Source organism: Ptychodera flava, unplaced genomic scaffold, assembly GCF_041260155.1.
Source record: "Ptychodera flava strain L36383 unplaced genomic scaffold, AS_Pfla_20210202 Scaffold_28__1_contigs__length_4768798_pilon, whole genome shotgun sequence".
In the NCBI taxonomy this organism is placed as follows: Eukaryota; Metazoa; Hemichordata; class Enteropneusta; family Ptychoderidae; genus Ptychodera; species Ptychodera flava.
The window spans coordinates 625,667-640,000 of NW_027248350.1; the positions used below are offsets into that span (position 1 = coordinate 625,667).

A 14,334-nucleotide genomic window follows, 5' to 3' on the forward strand; every position below is an offset into this window, starting at 1 on the left:
TCTCAACTTCAATCTGAGTGAGATGGGAGCGGTCCCCCACTTTGTTAACGCCTTTGTAAGACTCAACATCATGCAATAGTAAAATATTAAGATCGGAAACGAACTTCAGTGGTGTATTTCTATTTATAAACTCATGTAAGGTTACGAACATTGAGACACTACACTCTGCACATTATGTTGCCGAGTTTACTGCACGCAGTCACAGTGAACAAAGGAGTTTGATCGCGCGGGCACTTTGGCTGTACACAATGCTATGTACAGTACAGTAAAACTACATGACTAAAATGATCAACATTGTATATACATGTAGACTAGTAAAAGCACAATGCCTAACACAAAAAATTACACTCAAGACCGTGATCGGTAAGCCAGAGCAGGACATGGGAGATGCTGTTGCTTCGATAAGGGAGACGGTCATCGCGTTGACGTACACGGATGTAAGAGAATCTGGTCCCACAACATACTGGCCCCGCGACGACTTGGCCCACGACCCAATGTTGATCACCATTTCTTACTTCTTCTAGTTTAAATGTGGCAAGAAATAGTCAAATGATAGGAACCAATAGACAAAACGAGCAGGTTTTCGTGGCATTTGGCAGGAAAATTGCACAGCTACACGTACACATAGGGACGTATCGAGAAATCCTGTGCATGGCGGTCATGCCAACGGCTAGCTAGTGTAGGCCTACCGGTCGCTACGCAAACTTCGTTGTTGTACCTCCTGATAGCGGCAAAAGTGAAAAACCCAGGCCTAGTTGGGCCTAGTCGGGCCCTCTAGGTTGGCAATCTAAAATTTAAAGTAAGTCTGACGTCCGTAATGTTTTTGCAGACACGTTTCAATGGTATAAATCAGCACGTGTCACTGGCAACAAAGTTAGAAAGCACGCCCAAAAATCAGTCTGACAAATGATTTATACGAGGGAAGAGAGTAGGAAGAATGAAAGATTAAGCTTATCAAAACTTTATTTTGTTTCTGACATTAGGTTGGCACGCCGAGAGTAATTGTGCAGCCTTGTACATGCAGAAACACATATTGAAATTCCTGTGGAGACTGAGTTTTGCGACGCCACATTGTGTCTCAGCTGGCCCTGTCGCTTCGCCAGGGATTGCTGCCAAAATCAAGCATTTGCGTACCCTCGATTGATGATTACTTTTTGCCACCGAACACAGAATATAGTTTGTGCAGGTTCCTTTTGCTTTTTGCTATTATTTGTTTTATTGAAATTCGTGCGGCGAAATAGCCACTTGCAATTTGCATCGATCGCGGCCTGCCATGCTTCCGCGAGCGCGGGGTTGATTAATTCTCTTCTGGGTACAAGCAGACTTTGCATCGCGACGATTAACGTTGTGCTCGACATGCTCTATGTCCCGGGCCCTTTTCTCGAACGTACGTAGCTGTAGTACAGTAGCTGGAGGTTTTGCCTGGGTATTTGGTCGGACGGCAAAACTACTGGGTTTTTTGCCCGACCCAAATACCCAGGCAAAAACTCCAGCTACTATACTGCAGCCATCTGGAACGTACGTAGCGTGGGGCCGCCGTTCTCCATCACTTTACTTGACCATCTTTATACGTGTTGTGTGCCGAATATGGAAGTATTTACGCATACAAACTAGTTTTCTGTCAAATAAGAAAGATATTTTCTGAGAATTAAGTAACTGCACATGTTGGGGTTAATGTCTTTCCCTACCACTCTCCGCCCATTGTACAACTCAGGACATGCTAAAAGCATATGGGATACGTTCAGATAGGCGCACACATTAATTCGCTTTAGATCACCAAGCTAGAGGATCCGACTAGGCCCGACTATAGGCCTGGGTTTTTCACTTTGCATGATTGCTGGGTAGGTCTGTATCCTCTTTCAAATGAGATAACACCAACATAGCAAGAAGACCTATGAAAGGTCCTTCGCTTGACTTGATACCTTTGCTCGGAATTCTCGTTTGCACCCCGAACAGCGTAAACTTCGTAAGTGGAGTTGGATTCTCCACAGCCGAGTGTAGCGCGCCATATACCCGGTGCTCTTGAACGCACGTTGATGCAGATCATGGAATATATCCTTCTTGCTGTAGAGGGCATTGCTCTGCCAGCTGTAGATTTATGTAGCTTGCGTAAAATGTCAATTGTACTCCTGTTGGGCTCTTGAATTGAAAGCTCTCGTTCTTGCTAGCAATATGATAGACTAGAGCCCGGTCATTGATTGTCTGTTGGCATATACACGTGTATGGGTGAGTGTTTAGCGTCATGGCTCAAGCGATAACATCAGCAGAGCCCCATTCAACTGATTCAAGAAAATCATGATCAAATCTGATCTCAATCCAGCATGTAATTACTAGATTTGGTAAGTTGGTATGTTTGTGACAGATCAGCCGCCATTTTAACAAGCAGCAATATCGCAAAATAATAATCAACTGGTAACCTAGTGCGGCATTCTTGAATATGTGGGATGGAATATGTTGGCAACAGGGGGGCATGGAGCAGGAGCATGTGCAGCGTGACGAACACTGCGCTTTAATTATCACTCAAAGTATCACTGAGAATTATTTAACTTTGGATATAAGGCACTTTATACTTCTGAGATAGATATTTTCTAGTATTTCTTTCATTTTTCATACTTCTGTGTGTGCACACCTACCAGAATTGTGTGTTTTTTGTTTTCGGTTTTTCGTGAATGTAGATTTATTGACACTCCTGAATGCGATTATAGTCTCTAAATACTAATTTGTTTTATCACTATTTAATCTTGACTGAGCATATAAGCATCAAAGGAGCAAGAAACAATTATGCTATAGAAGGTAAGATAAAGAAAGAGGCTTAGGGAGTCATTATTTTTGGCCTGGGGGTCGCAGGATGAGAAGGGATCACTCAAAAATTGAAAGCTATAAGGGATGGGATGCTCAAATAAGGCTACTCAATTTTTAGCTCCCATAGCCATATGTATATATGGCAATGGAAGCTATTCTTATAGGCTAGGGAAATGTCTGTATGTCTGTCCGTCAACATCAAAAACTCCAAAACCGCTGCACATTTCATCTTGATATTTGGTGTGTACATGGATGATGGGCTGTAGATGAGATTTTGTTCAAATGAAGTTGTCATTGCCAAAAATATGCAAATTAAGTGAAAAAATGTAAAACAGTCAAAATTGAAAAACTCAATAACCACTGAGCAGATTACATGAAAAATTTGCATGTAAGTACTTTGGGCTGACCTGAAATGATTGTGCTTTTTTTGATTTTTGATATTGTTGAAAATATGCAAATTAGTGCCAAAAAAGGCGTTTTTGGTAAAAAATCTTCTTCTTCATAACCGCTGGTCAGACAGCTTTGATATTTGGTATACAGGTCCCTAGGGATAACCCAACTTGGATTTGTTCAAATTGTGATGAAATATGCAAATCTGTATTTTTAAGGAATTTTTTTGGTCATTTTGGTCAAAAATTTATTTCATCAAAACCGCTGGTCTGACAGCTTTGATATTTGGTATACAGGTTCCTACAGATAAACTAAATATGATATATAGAATATATGATGAAATCTGCAATTTTGTATTTTTGGTGCAATTTTTGCCATTTTTGGTCAAAAAATGTGTTTCTCAAAAACTACTTGTCTGATGCCTTTGATATTTGGTATACAGGTTCCTAGGGGTTCTCTTAGTGTGATATAGTGAAATTTGATGAAATCTTCAATTTTTGTATTTGTGGGTCAATTTTTGCCGTTTTTGGTCAAAATATTTGTTTCTCAAAAGTTAGTCATGTGATAGCTTTGATATTTGGTATACATTTTTATACATAATTATGATGAAATCATCAATTTTGTATTTTTGCAGCTAATTTTGCCATTTTAGGTCAGGCCATCCTGAAATGAGCTATCAAAGATCTCAACCTCTTCATCAATACATATGTCACGAAAAGTTGCTCTCTACATAACACAGCAGAGCTCTGTCGACTATTGGGTCGCTTGTTTTTTCAAAACCGCTGGTCAGACAGCTTTAATATTTGGCTAACAGGTCCCTAGGATGACCTTAGTGAGATGATTTCATACAGTCAGGAAATACTTAATTTTGTATCCATGTCTATAGTAGCTTCAGGGACATTGGCCCTATGTTTAAGATAATGCGGTGATTCAGTAAGCATTTGAAATGGTAAACTGTATTTGGTGTTGAAATGCGGTAAAAAATAATGAGAAAACATAGCTGAGGTGATTTCAGCAGGTTTGGTTTCCAACAAATATATTCAAAGTTTTTTTCAATGTTAAAGAGTGATGGAGGGGGGGGGGGAGTCCTGGCAGATTTTGAAAAAAATCCAAACAAATGTCAATAAAAAATCAGCCACAGAAGGTTTGTCAAAAAGAAAAGGTGGGATAGTGGGAAAAAAAGAATGTACAATGTATCGGATAAAAAAGATAATGTTCCTCATCAATCTTCCAGACAACCCCCTTTTATCAAATGGTACACCCCCGATGTATTTTTGTGTGCAATTAACCATGCAGTGTATTTTAGTTTAAGATGTCAATCAAGTTAGGTAAGGATTTGAAAGGAATAGTCAAGTTCACCACAGTTAAATTTCTTAACTTTATCTCTTGTGTCATCATCCTTGTGTAATTGGTTAAGTTTGTAAGTTGCTCCAGATGTGGATGTACCAGCTGTTCTGGAAGAAAACAATGTTTACTTTTCCTGTAGGGTTTCTGAGTTGATGATTGTATGTTGAAATCTCTCCATGTATCTGGTGCATGGGCAAAATGTAAATATCGGTTGCATGTTATGTATTTCAGTCTATGTCAAATATTGTAAATGAAAAATCATGAACAGTTTGCTGTGTGCTTGTGAAAGATAACATGTTTGTCAATACATATTAAAACTGCCTTGCAGTTTGATTGTCTTAAAAAATTATCACAGAAGTAGAAAACGAAAAGAAACTAATCAAATTGCTGTAACATATTCACCCTCAGTGTCTGTAGGCCTATACTTAACTATTTTATCATTACATTCAGCTTTTTGTTATATCTTTATCACTCTTCATGGGCCAAGGCACATTTTGGGTCAATGTCATCACTCTGTGCCAGTCTGTGAATGTCAGTCTGTCTGTATGTGTATGTCCATGTTTCATACAATTGTTGGTTTGTTTTGATAACCCTATGGGAGCGAACAGTGATTATTGTCACTATTTTTTGTAAATGTACTAAGCATTTCGTGCCGTCATGAAAACTCACGAAGATAATTGAAAAGAATGAAAATCACAATAGACTAAATATATGTACAATTTTTTTGAAAACGTGGTACGATTTGATATATATATATACCAAGTATATTGACTACAGTGTTTCATCATCGCTTTCCAAAAGGCAAAAGTGAGTGTGTGAGATGCACCTTGCAAGTCTGATCAAATCCACGCCATTCAGTATTGCTCATGGCATAATTACAGATGATCATCAAATATGTAAATGAGCTCATTTTGATATCTACCGGTAATACCCATCAATCTTCTGCATGACTTGCAGGAAGTGAATCTCCTGTAGCTTGAAAGTCAAAATTTACTAGATTAATTTTTTGCTCACGTGTTGACACACGTGAGCATATGTCGCAGCGATGTCTGTCTGTCTGTCTGTCTGTCTGTCCGTCTGTCTGTCTGTCTGTCTGTCTGTCTGTCTGTGGGCTCAATATCTCAAAAATGGCTCATCAGATCAGAATCAAATCTGGTACATAGATTCAGTTTGGAAATGGCAAGAACTGATTAGTTTTTGGTAGGTGTGGCTTGCTTACTTTTAGCTCATTTGCATAATTAATGATTTTAGAAAAAAAAACCCGGATATATATTGACAACGACTGCACACAATTTGATGAGATTTGCTACAAATGTTGATCTTACCAAGATATATCAGCTGTGAAAGATATTAAGGGGTGACATAAAAATAATGGATAATTTGCATATTTAATGAACTTTCCTAATTAGGGATATATATCTGATTGACTTGATCACAATTGACAAAACTTGGTATGTATATTGAAGATACTATGATTTAACATTATTGAAAGTCATTAAGCATTTTTACTTCATCAAACTCTTAATTTGCATATTTAATTAACTTTTGAAATTAGGGAGATTTGCTACAAATGTTGATCTTACCAAGATATATCAGCTGTGAAAGATATTAAGGAGTGACATAAAAGATAATGGATAATTTGCATATTTAATGAACTTTCCTAATTAGGGATATATATCTGATTTGACTTGATCAAAATTGACAAAACTTGGTATGTATATTGAAGATACTATGATTTAACATTATTGAAAGTCATTAAGCATTTTTACTTCATCAAACTCTTAATTTGCATATTTAATTAACTTTTGAATTAGGGAGATTTGCTACAAATGTTGATCTTACCAAGATATATCAGCTGTGAAAGATATTAAGGGGTGACATAAAAGATAATGGATAATTTGCATATTTAATGAACTTTCCTAATTAGGGATATATATCTGATTTGACTAGATCAAAATTGACAAAACTCGGTATGTATATTGAAGATACTATGATTTAACATTATTGAAAGTCATTAAGCATTTTTACTTCATCAAACTCTTAATTTGCATATTTAATGAACTTTTGAAATTAGGGATATTTATTTGAATTGACTTGACCAAAATTGATGAAACTTGCTATGTACATTGAAGATACTATGATATAACATTTTTGAAAGTCATTAAGCAGTTTTACTTCAGCCGATTCCTTATTTACATATTTAATGAACTTTCCTAATTAGGTATATAAATCTGAATGGACTTTACCAAAATTGATGAAACTTGCTATGTACATTGAAGATACTATGATATAACATTGTTGAAAGTCATTAAGCAGTTTTACTTCAGCCAAATACTTATTTGCATATTTAATAAACTTTCCTAATTAGATATATAAATCTGAATGGACTTTACCAAAATTGATGAAACTTGCGATGTACATTGAAGATACTGTGATATAACATTGTTGAAAGTCATAACATTGTTGAAAGTCATTAAGCAGTTTTACTTCAGCCAATTCCTTATTTCCATATTTAATGAACTTCACTAATTAGGGATATATATCTGAATTGATTCGACCGAAGTTGATGAATCTTGCAACATATATTGAAGATACTATAAAACAACATTATTAAAATCATGAAACTTTTTTACTTCAGCCAATTCCTAATTTGCATATATAATGAACTTTCCTAATTAGGGATATTTATCTGTATTGACTAGACCAAATTTGACAAAACTTGCTATGTACATTAAAGATACTATGATACAGCACTTTAGCCGATTCCGTATTTGCAAATTTAATGATTTTTCCTAATTAAGGATATTTATCTGTTTTGACCAAAGTTGATGAACTTCTTTGTACATTAAAGATACTATGATACGACATTATTGAAAGTCATTTAACATTTTTACTTCAGCCTATTCATAATTTGCATATTTAATGAGAACATTTCAGTCAATTCCTAATTTGTGTATTTAATGAACTTTCCTAATTAGGGATATATACTTGGATTTATTTGATCAAAGTTGGCATAACATGCTATGCACATTGATAATTATACCAGGTTACACCAATATTGAAAGTCATTTCGCACTTAAGTTTTCGTGTCAGCTAATTATAGTTTGCATATCTAATGAGCTTTCAAAGTTTGGAATATATAGTTTAGTATATAGTTGAAGGACTTGACCAAAGGCAATTACACTTGCTATATAAAGTGGTGATACAATGACAGCAGTCAAAGAAATTAACTATTTCTATTTCAGCTAATTGCATATTTGAATACTTAATGACTTATATAAAGTTAATCTGTGGTGAATATTGTTCATTATGTTGATCATAATACTTTCAGTGAAGTTGCAAACATGTGGCAAAGGTTCAAATTTCACATAACTTCAATATATAATGAAACACATGAGCATTTACAGTTCATATCTGGTTCATATATAGCTTTAGTACATAATTTCATTTAATTTGCAAATAGGCTATTAATCCGTACTTCATGATACACAAATGTATTAAATATGCAAATGAGCCAGTATTACAAATCGCTTGCTTCAAAAACTTTCAAAATAACTAAACCTAAGTAAGATCAACAATAAGTAAAGGTCTAGTAAAAATTGATACACTCTAAATAGTCAAATTATAGAAATTCACTTCAGAAATCACAGTTCTTCTGACCATTGATGTAAAGTTTCAGATTGACTGTTCTGCTGTTTGCATTTTTAAGAGTGCTACTGTGATTACTTTTTCGTTAAAACTGTTGTTGGACTCGACCATTTTTAGCCCATTTGCCATACATATATGGCAATTGGGAGGTTATATGGGTGAAAAAAGTCTGTATGTGAGGTGTCTGTCTGTCTGTCTGTATGTATGTATGTATGTATGGATGGATGGATGGATGGATGTCCGTCCAACGCAAAAACTCACAAACGGCTGCACGTATTAACCTGATTTTTGGTGTGATGATGCCATATATTGTCTGCATGTGCCGTTGTTAAAATGAACTTGTTAGTCTCATGGATATGCAAATGAGGTAGAAAAAAGGGCGAAAATGGTCAAAAATCAATAACTCAGGAACTACTCAACTGATCATTGTCATGTTTGGTTTGGTTGTTAAAATGAACTTGTTAGTCTCATGGATATGCAAAGAGGTAGAAAAAAGGGCGAAATGGTCAAAAATCAATAACTCAGGAACTACTCATCTGATCATTGTCATGTTTGGTTTTTAGGTACCTTTGGCCCAACTCATTTAAACATATAGATTTGATGTCAATATTTGATGCTTTCTATTTTTAATGAAATTTATTTCATTTTTTGCCATTTTAGTAAAAAATCTTTTTCTCTTAAAATGTGGCGTATAGGTGCCTTGTAATAACTCAAAATAGAATTCATCGAAATTATGGCAAAATTTGCATATTTGTATTTTTGGGCAATTTTTGCTATTTTTTGATCAAAAAATCTTCTTTGAAACTGTGTATGCATTACTTTCTAATTGGGTGTGCAGGTTCGTAGGAGTGACCTGAAGATGACTCAGTGAATTAAAGGCAAAATTTGCAAATTTGTGGTACTTTTTGACATGCTTTCAAATTCGGTACATAGGTGAAATGTAGTAAAAAATCATTCAAAGTCAAGTACTGCCTGTTTGAATGAGCAGATTATGATATGTTAGATGGTAATTGATATTTTACTGAATTTGACTTACATTGTATGTAACTCTTGTACTGTATAAACCCTATCAATTCACCCAGAAAAAAATAATTAATATTATTTTAAATAATTGAATTAATTAGGAAATCTACAAAGCCAAAATAATTTTAGTGTAGAATTATTAGAAAGTTCATTGATAGTTACAGTGAAATGTTCACCATCTTGGATGATTAAAACATGTAAAGGCAACTTTCCTGAATCCCAACTTTGACATATTCTGTACCGTCATGTATTGTTCTCTGTATGCTTTCTAAAAGAAATTGCTCATAATAGTTTGTCATGATAGGTTGGCCAAATAACGAGAGATAGAGAAAGTTGCAATTTCCAGTTGTAGTCAACTTGATAAGGATAAATAAAATTACATTTTGAGGAAAAAAATAGAGTGGTCATTAAAAGAGTGGTCAAAGTGATAGGGTTTTTATGGTAAAGCTGGGCTATAAGATTCCTCATGTTATATTTATAGCAATTATGCAATCAGTGTAAACAGTGCAATGAAAGAGTCACATGATTCCTTATGATGCTTTTGATCTTGAACTTGTTAAGTTGCATTTGTCTCTTCAGTGTGCTTTCTCTGAGTACGTACAGTCTCAACTTATTCAACAGAACTTACGTGCAATGTTAATTTGAGAGTAAAATGTGCTTTGTTAATAGGATGAACATACTGATAGAGGTAATCAGCTGAAGATTCTTTATAACCTGACAGATATGCTGTTTTTTATGACATAATCTCAGGGCTCGAAATTAGCGGTAGTCCCGCGTCCACAGACTACCAACTTTTCCCTGGGGCTACCAAAAACCCATGAAATGGTAGCCCACACGGACTACCAAAGCCTGAAACATGAAATTACTTAGTGGACAACATGTTGATCGCTGTGAGATGACCGACGCTCATAAAGTCAACCAGCTAGACGTAAAAAGACCATACTATGACTTTATTATGCAATTAAGAGGCGACAGTGCAGTCGAGTTTTTTGCGACAAACTTTCAATAAAATATCATTATCTGAACTGATGTACAAGGATGACAGGCTCGGGAAATGATGGCCAATGAAAATTCATTTTCATATATTTTAATCACAATGCAACAATCATTATTAAACACAAAATTATTCAAAATGCAAAGAAAAAGCTGTCGGCCATCCACAAATTACGCTTTCCAAAGTGTACGAGATCATCCCATGATAGTGTACTATCGTGGAGAAATATGTATAAAATTGCCAAAATTGCCACAAAAGTATTTGGAACATGACTGTACCGAGTTGTCATCCTGAAATTCATATCCAATCTATTTTTAGCCATGTTATGTTTACAAGTACTGAGTGAAAATCGTTGTCATGGCGAACATCAAACTTTACATATAAGCTGAGTCTGCGTATGTGTGAATAGGTCGCCTAACTTTGAGGCGTCAGCATTATCCACTGCACATGCTATACCGTTCTTCTAAGGCTATGATCTGCAGGTAATGATGTCAAATGACTAGAAAATTCACTTCCGGGATAGAATCATGCAAAATAAATTTTTCATTGTCTAGATATAATTAAAAATACTCTTTACAAAAACCTCTTCATTCATGCAGGGGCTGATATTGATAGGTTGGGCGGTAAAAAGTAAATGTATGTATGTATGCATGCATGTCTGTCTGTCTGTCTGTCTGTCTGTATGCATGCATGCATGCATGCATGCATGCATGCATGCATGCATGTATGTATGTATGTATGTATGTATGTATGTATGTATGTATGTATGTATGTATGTATGTATGTATGTATGTATGTATGTATGTATGTATGTATGTATGTATGTATGTATGTATGTATGTATGTATGTGGGATGTATATCCGTCCACATTAAAAACTCCTAAACCACAGCACCTACCATCTTAGTATTTGGTGGGCAGGTGCACGGCCCAGGGATGAGGATATGAATTTGTTCAAATGAATATGCCAAAGTCAAAAATATGCAAATGTGGGGGAAAAAAGGAAAAATCCTGCAAATTGCTAAAACTCTGTAACCACCAACCAGATTTGGTGAAACTTGGTATGCAGGCTCTTTATAGTGACTTTAGTTGCATTTCTTCAAATTGTTGTGAAATGTTGAAAGTTGTATTTTTTGGGCGATTTTCCCGTTTTTTTCTCAAAAAATCTTATTTTCTGAAAGCACTCATCCCATTGCCTTGAAAACTTGTATGTATGATCCCAGGGTTTGCCTTTGTCAGATTCGTTCAAATTGTGGTGAAATTTTCATATTTGTATTTTTGGGGCAATTTTTCCCATTTTTTGTCAAAAAAATCATTTTCTCCCAAAGTACTTGTTGGATTGCTTTAAAATATGATAGTCTTGATAATAAGGTAGTTTTCTGTAAGATATAGTCATTATGAGATGGAGCATTTCATATTGCTGGGGTATAAGATTAATTTGGACTTACAATGGAATTTTCTTAGTAATCAACCTGTAAGAATGCAATGTCATGTGTGTACTAGTACTTAGTATCTCTGTAAAAAGGGAGCACAGTGCCATTGACACTATTTTTATATTATTGACATCAAATGGAAGAATACAACTGCATTGCCATCGTAGGTGGCATGTTGTGTGTAATCAGCATAATTGCATGCATTCAACTGATGGATCCAAACTTTCTGATGCATTTTCAAGCATTGTTTCTGTCATATTTTTTCCATACCATATTATGTTTGTGTGATAGGCATAGCTTCGAATGGGAGAACTGTAATAATACAAACGTCATCTGGATTGTTATGGTGTATAATGCCTGCCAAAATTCACCTATGCAATACTGCAGTTTGTCTATGCAATGCTGCAGTTGGCCTGTGGAATACAACAGAGCGGGAATGATATGATTCAATTACAAAATGAAATACTCTAAGCTTAACTGTCATTATGACATACTGATATGATGAGATACTTCAATTATGTAATACAATGATCCAGTTATAACATGCAGCACACCGATGATTAGATGATTACACACACTGACTATATGAAAACTTTCATGACGAGCATGACATTTTGATGTACACCCCTTGCAAGAACGTTGGTATGGACAATCCAAACTATTGTATTACTCAATGATGACATGATAAATTAAGTATTGCAAGGAAGAATAACAGCATTGAATAGGCGAATTAATTGGCGGGCATTCTACACTATAGGATTTGCAGAGAACATAACAAAATGAATATACAATTAAGTATTACCTTTATTAACTTGGTCCAATTGGAATTGAAGTAGAGCTTGCTGTTTGACTCTGTCGATAAGCAGGTGTGACAGGTTAATTTTCTTGATGTTAAGTTCCTGGCTTTGTTTATACAGAATACCATTAGCCTCCTTAATGGCATTTCTGGCTTCCTGCCTTCTTGTACCTGCTGCTGCATCAGCTGCGTCTTGTTAGGGAGAAGAGATTCTTGTTGACTGTCCCTTGTAGCATTATCTGCATGAAGCTCCTTTTCACATGCCTGCCGTTCATTGATTCTGTCAGTCTCCATTCCACGCAGAATCATTACTTTTCCCACTGACCTGTACTGTTGTTCCTTTAATTGTTGATATCTCCGAGACAATACACATACTCCAGTTCTTCGCTGCAACACTGCTGTCACGTTTTGCACACATGCCATACCTGTAGAGCCTTGCCGTGAGTGTCTCAGTGTTTGCCCATGGATTTGGTCTTGGGACAATCAAATGGAGGTGTTCAGATGCTGAGCTTCCAGCTGTTGTGGTTGGTTTCTTTAACTTGATCTCATAGATTGATGCAATACTGTTTCGACGAGGCTTCTTCTTATGCGTTTCTATTGGAAATATGCACAGATGATGTTGTGTACATAAAACATTCACTAAAACATACACATGTTATTTTGTCTATTGCTTCAATATTATATTCTGCTTTATTCAGAAAAGTTATAAACAAATCACTTGAACTGATCAAGATCAAGGTGTTCCAACCGCTAACTAATATCCTGTATTGCAATGACACTTATCAACTTTACTTACCATTTAAGGCAAGCAGTTCGTTTCTACAGAGCTGATATTCTTCCATGTCTATGAGCACCTGCAGTGATAGGTATATCACTCCAATTCTTTTCATGAATTCTGGTGTCAGCATTTCCTCTTCCATCATCTTCAGCAGTCGTCCACTGCTGTACTCTGACATCAGACATTCCAGAGCTTCTAAGGATTTGCATTTCATTATAAATGAAATGCAGCTGGGAGCATCATCGATGAATTCCAGGTCTTCGTGCAGTTTTTCTAACTTAGTCTCAATCTTCGCTATCTTCTTACTTGAATGTTTCCTGAGTGTCTTCAACTTTGCTGTCAATGATTTGATCTTCTTCTGTATCTTCCTGCGGAAGAGGGCGCGTTCTACATCTTTGATTGACTTTCCCTTCACTGGTATAGCACCGTTGATGCCAAGTTTAACTCGTAGTTCATCTACGCAAAGTAAAAACAGTTCATTGAGATAAAATCTATGCATACGGTGGAGTCTTCATATTAACATAATGATTAGAACAGCTTGTTAGCAAAGGCAGCAAATGAAAGCAAACATTACGGAAGCTTTTTATACTTTGAAATCCAATAAAGCAAAAGTGGCCGAACCTACATACATTCATGTTGTAAACTTAAATGACATTAAGTACTTTATTTTTGACAAAACCAGAAAGATAAAATGCGTCTTATCACCACTCATACATGCTATAACCAAATATGTTGTCAGCTGGTCCTAAAAAGCAAGCACAGTGGTATTTAATGTAAACAAATCACATTTTAGAGATATTTCTCAAATTTACTCACATTCATTGCGTTCCAGACCACTTGATTCAGTGGAAGTACTTATTTTACCACTTGACAAAGTAGAATTACTAGTTTGGGAATCATCTGAATTTGAAGATGAATCTTCTGCTTCCTGAGATATCTGACCTAAAAAAGGAGTGGTTGGACAACTCTAAGCTTAATTACAAAATGTATTTTCTTCGGTTGCGCTTTTGTTCTGTAGTGTAATTATTGGCATAATGTATTCGAAAGAAGACAAAGCTAAGATAAGTTTGACTTCGTATTGCACCACAATATTGCATTTGTCATAAACGGGCTGCACGCAAAAA

The 14,334-nt window shown here is 35.7% G+C and overlaps 1 protein-coding gene across 1 annotated transcript in view; it reads right to left on the bottom strand.

Annotated features, from left to right (window-relative positions):
* The window catches only part of LOC139127005 (estrogen-related receptor gamma-like), a 303,315-nt gene that overhangs the window by 45,432 nt on the left and 243,549 nt on the right, over positions 1-14,334 (bottom strand). The window lies entirely within an intron of this gene.